General features: G+C 35.8%; 1 long non-coding RNA gene across 3 annotated transcripts; it reads left to right on the top strand.

Moving 5' to 3' along the window:
- Positions 1–1,024: 1,024 nt before the first annotated feature.
- LOC125790088 (uncharacterized) lies at positions 1,025–4,295 on the top strand. Of its 3 annotated transcripts, none has more exons than XR_007430025.1 (5): positions 1,025–1,190; positions 2,027–2,162; positions 2,261–2,393; positions 2,947–3,014; positions 3,818–4,295. It is a non-coding gene; the product is annotated as an uncharacterized LOC125790088 (long non-coding RNA). The 3 variants fall into 3 exon arrangements; XR_007430026.1 differs by having other exon boundaries at positions 1,027–1,190; positions 2,286–2,393; XR_007430024.1 differs by having other exon boundaries at positions 1,032–1,190; positions 2,283–2,393.
- The last annotated feature ends 1,343 nt before the right edge of the window (positions 4,296–5,638 follow it).

Here is a 5,638-nt window from a genome sequence, read left to right as displayed (position 1 = left end):
TGTTATATGAACACTTTATGGCCAAAACTGTGTAGAAACTAGGACTAGGTCAAGTATATTAATATATCTAAATGTGTTTAATGTAACCATGAGAACATGATGTATATTTTCTTGTATATGATGTATGATCTTGTGATTATGCTGCAGTTTGCGGGATGAGTCAGATGGGTTAAAACTGAAAACAAGGCAAACTGAATGTTCTTTACGCGTGACCCCGAGCGCGGGAGGTGGAGCCGCTGCCAGGTTTCATGGCATCTTGTTTGGAATGGAAAGTTGTAGAGTTGCTCATATTATAATGTCTTCCAGTTTACAGTCCAACACGTCGTATCACAACTTCTCGTACCATATTTTGAAGTGGCAGGGATGAGTAATGCATCACAGCTTGGAGTTCTGTAATGGAGTAGACTGTGCGTGCTGCAGAAAAACACTTGTGTTTCAGAGCCTGGTGCGGTGAGGCCGGTCCCGCCGTGGCTCCATTTTTACTTATTGTTTCACACCTCTGTGTGTGTGTGTTTCTGTGTGGCGATGTGTGTTGGTGTGGGAGTGTAGTGTGATAAGTGGGTGAAGCTAAAATAAAAAGAATGAAAATCATGGTGCTACAGTTCACAGGGTCATAATTGTCATTTGTAACAATAGCTCTGATAGAGAAACAGCAACCGAGGGGCTTTTTACACTCCAAAATTCACAGACTGTAGAGGTATATAGGTTTAGAACTAGTTAGTAGATGCTTGTTGAGTAATCTTTAGACTTCTACAGTCTAAACACTAATCAAATGATTGGTGTTTAATTTATAGAAACCCTCTCTATATGGTTTTTAGTCTGTAGTGACCCAATCTGTGGTGTTTAGACTGTAGAGGCCTATGGCTTAGTCTTTAGTCTATACACTGTAAACCCTAACATTGTATGTATTTAAAATTTTAAGCTGAAATTACTTAATTTCTTACATTTAGTTGACATCACTTAATCTTAATAAGTATCTTGTACTATGTCTTTAAATGAGTATGTGTACTTAATGTTTTTAGTGACAATAACTTAATAGTCCAAGTATTCAACATCCTGTGTCACGTGGACACAGGTCTAGAACATTTCCAAATTGCGGGACTGTTTCCTGCAAACCGCTTCTGTTGGAGCTGTGAAGACATGTCGGCTGATGGAGATGTGAATTTCCCCCACTCCCTTTCATATTCTCAGTAAGTATTCCCATTTACAGTTGTATTTCAGTTCATTTTCTGATATTATATTTAAAAACGGACCAGTTAAATGTTAACATACAGTTTAAACAGTTAGCTCGCTAGTTTGCGCTAGCCAGTTGGAGCTCGGAACATTAACCCTAGCTTTAGGAGCTGAATTACAGTATTAACATACAATTTAAACAGATAGCTAGCTAGCGCTAGCGGACCAGAGCTCGGCATGTTAGATGTGGGAGCTGAATTAAGTTAGCATTAGCATACAGTTTAAAAAGCTAGCGCTAGCCAACCGGAGCTCAAAACGTTAGCTGTGGGGCTGAATTACAACATTAACATACAGTTTAAACAGATAGCTAGCGCTAGCGAACCGGAGCTCGGAAAGTTAACCATATGAGCTGAATTATAGTGTTAACATAACCTAGGTTGCAGCTTAAACAGATAGCTAGTTAGCTAGCTAGTTAGCTAGCTAGTTAGCGCTAGCTAGCGCTAGCTAGCCGGAGCTCGGGATGTTAGATGTAAGAGCTGAATTACAGTATTAACATACAGTTTAAACAGATGGCTAGCTAGCTAGTTAGCATTTGCTAGCGCTAGCTAGCCGGAGCTGGGAATGTTAGCTGTAGGAGCAAAATTAACTAACTAGAGTACAAAAATATTTTCTCTTGTTCTGAGGTTTAACTGAAACAGTTACGGTTTCCTAACCAGATATCTTTTATTTCTGTTAAATGTATAGTTTGTTTAGCTTTTAATTGTTTTGACCTGCTGATGTTTTTCTGGTTATAATATGGAATAGCAAAAAAATGTGAGATAAACTTTCTGCTGACTTTTCATTTCGGTTGAAGAATTGCAGAAAAAACTCCAAGTGTGATGACTGTAAAGCAACCATGGATCACCCTTCGACGAAAAGAAGTGGTGGAGGAAAAACCTGCTATTTGCCAACTAGTGGAACGATGGCCTGCTCTTTTCCTAGAAAATCAGGTATGCTTTTATGTGTTATCTGAAGAAGAATAATGTTTTTGCACACATTTCTTATTTTGTTTTTCTTTTCTCTTAAATGTTTACATGGAATTCACTAGAATTGTTGGGATTGATTTGCAGCAGTGCTTTTATGGAGGCCTTGATCAACACAACTCGTGACTCATTGAAGTTTTCAGAATCAAGAGGGGACTTACTGGACAAATTTTGTCAAGATGTTTACAGCAAGCCAAGGTTTGTGTATATTTTTTGCCCTTAGATCATTTTTCCCTGTTCTATAGTTTTTATGTACATTTCATCTGAGCACATAGCTTACAGTTACTGTACCGTTATTAGGTTTTCTCAGTACCTAAGAAATGCATTTAATAAGTGTATAATTAAAGACTAATCAATTGGCTGCCATGTACAATTTGTCAACCATCATTCTCACTGTTGACCTGTGGTGAAGTCTTTTACCACACCATGGATAACCCTGATGTCCAGAAAAACATCCACAGAAGAAAGCAAAATTAATTAAAGTAAATTTTAATGAAAACTAATGGGGGAAAAATCAATCCAGTTACTTTTGGAGCATTTCTACTAGTTAATTTATTTTAAACTATTTAAACAGTGAAATTACCATGTGCTTTGGAGTAAAAAAACAGTAAGTGAAGAGACATGATTTTCTTTCGTGGATATGCTCTGTTCAAAAATAGCAAACCAATAATAGTCCTGCAGTCAGAAACTGATCATTGATGAGCTGCAGTATGTGTACCAAAACTAATTCCATTGTTTATTTTTCCTCAAGACCTCAGAGCCAACTGTCCAATGAACCCTAGCATTAAGAGGACAGAAGATTTCTTCAAGACATGCATTGTAAGTTAAGCTTTATATATATTTTGTCACTGAAAAAATAATCTGTGAATGTTCAAGCAATAATGAATGAAATGAAGTGCTACAAGGTTGTTTGTTAATATATAAAATATATCTAGCCCATTATATCAGGCATCCTGCTTCTAATCTGCATTAAATAATATTCCTATGCTAATAACAATCAAAGGTTCATGTGTAATTTCACAGTTAATAGAGTTTTGAGCAAAGGGCAGAACATTTGTGTATGCATCTGTCCTGTGGATAAGTGTTTCCCTAGAGATGCAGATTAAGCTTCATATCAGCTTCATAACTTTTGTGCAGGTGTGTATAGTTTTGGCTTTCATGTGTCATTGTGATTTGACAGCTTTTTTTTGTAAAATTATTTAAACTTAAATAGATAGTCAAGCTCAACTTTTTCACATAATTGATGCTATTTTTTATCATTTTAATTGCAGATTGTATGAGATGAATAACATTGTAAAATAACCACAAATCTAAAAACAATTTTTTTTTATTTCAAATCACCTCACTATTACATTTTTTACTTCTTACTAGCCCTAAATTGTCCTGTGTCAACAGTTTTTTTGGAATATGCTGCAAGCATTTGCTGCATGGAATGTACTTCATGAATTAAATAATGTTGGACTGAGAAAACATAAAATTAAATTCTGTTTAAATAATAGATGTCAATATTATATAATAAATATTAGGATTTCTTAATTTCCCTTTTTAGGTAATGTCGCAGCCTTTTCAGATTTGTTGGAACTGTGAGGATTGTAACTTAAAGCACTGTGTAAAATTTTTAGGATGCGAATGAAGAGGAGACGATTAGCAGTATTGCTACTGGGATCCTCATTGTGGAGCGTGATGAAGGAGGACACAATCCCAACTCCCTTTGCTTGAATCCATTGTCAGTGGGGATCATTCTTGTTTTCTTTCATTTACATTCTTAAATGTAAGATCTTGAGTACAGGTAGAAATAAATGTGGCTCTGTATCAACACTTTTTTTTCTTATTGTATGCACAGTTGCTGTGATGTTTAATGGCTCAGTGTATGTGTCTGTACCAAGTACATAGCACTACTTATCCTGTGGGTTTGCAACATAATTTATTAGTTTTTATGTTTCTTGCTTAGACGTTTGAATTAAAGTGAAGTGTGCAATCAACCAAATGTTTAAGGTTAATTTGCACAACCTTGACCTTGGAAATTGATATTTGTTGTCTTGTTTTCTCCCAGTTGTGTGAAACTGCTGCTTTTTTCCAATAAATATTTGATAGATTGAATTTGTTGTCATTGTTTATTTAGATTTTTTGAGTGGTGCCCCTTTTAATTTGGATGTTTTGTCTATAAAAACAACTACAATAAGCATATGTTGAGTAAAAACAACTCTAGGTAATCATTGCAATAAACTTAAACAAATAAGTGTGCAAAAGTTACATTAACTTACAATGTTAAGTTTCAGCTACACCACATTTTGAGTGTCAAGTACTTTTGGTTTGTCTGTTGAACTTAAAAATTAAAGTTTGTTTAACTCCATACAGTAATTACAAATTACTAAAAAAAATGAGTTTTCAAAACTTAATTCATTTGAGGCAACGAATTACCTCAAATGATTTGAGTAGACTTAACTTATTAGGGTTTACAGTGTAGAGGCTGAATTTAATTCAATTAATGGCCCTCTACAAACTAAACACCAACTAAAGAGCATCTACAGACTAAATGATTTGGTGTTAAATGTATAGAAGCCCTCTCTATGGTGTTTAATCTGTAGTGACCCAATCTGTAGTTTTTAGACTGTAGAGGTATTTAGTCTATAGAGGCTTATTCAATCGACATCTACAGACTAAACACCAACCAAAGACTCTTTACAGATTAAAAACCAACAAAAGGGCCTCTACACCCTGAACACCAACCAAAGAGGCTTTACAGACTAAACACCAACCACATAGCCTCTACAGAGGGCGAACTAATGGAACCAATGGGCATCTATTAAATAAATGTCAATTTATGGCCCTCCACAGACTAAAACACAAACCAAAGGGCCTCTACAAACTAAACACCAACCAAAGGGCCTCTACAGACTAAACACCAACCAAAGGGCCTCTACAGACTAAACACCAACCAAAGGGCCTCTACAGACTAAACACCAACCAAAGGGCCTCTACAGACTAAATGGTTGGTGTTAAATGTATAGAAGCCCTCTTTATGGTGTTTAGTCTGTAGTGACACAATCTGTAGTGTTTAGACTGTAGTGGCCTATGGCTTTAGTCTTTAGTCTATAGAGGCTCATTCAATTGGCCTACAGACTAAACACCAACCAATGGAACCAATGAACATTTATTAAATTAATTTCTATTTATGGCCCTTTACAGACTAAACACCAACCAATGGAACCAATGAGCATCTGTTAAATAAATGTCAATTTATGGCCCTCTACAAACTAAACACCAACCAAAGGGCCTCTACAGACTTAACACCAACCAAAGAGTCTTTACAGATTAAAAACCAAAAAAAAGGTTTCTACAGACTTAACACCAACCAAAGAGTCTTTACAGATTAAAGACCAAAAAAGGGTCTCTACAGACTTAACACCAACCAAAGAGTCTTTACAGATTAAAAACCAACA

Source organism: Astyanax mexicanus, unplaced genomic scaffold, assembly GCF_023375975.1.
Source record: "Astyanax mexicanus isolate ESR-SI-001 unplaced genomic scaffold, AstMex3_surface scaffold_34, whole genome shotgun sequence".
In the NCBI taxonomy this organism is placed as follows: domain Eukaryota; kingdom Metazoa; phylum Chordata; class Actinopteri; order Characiformes; family Acestrorhamphidae; genus Astyanax; species Astyanax mexicanus.
Note: the sequence above shows the minus strand (reverse complement) of the source record. Positions and strands in the feature narration are given on the sequence as shown.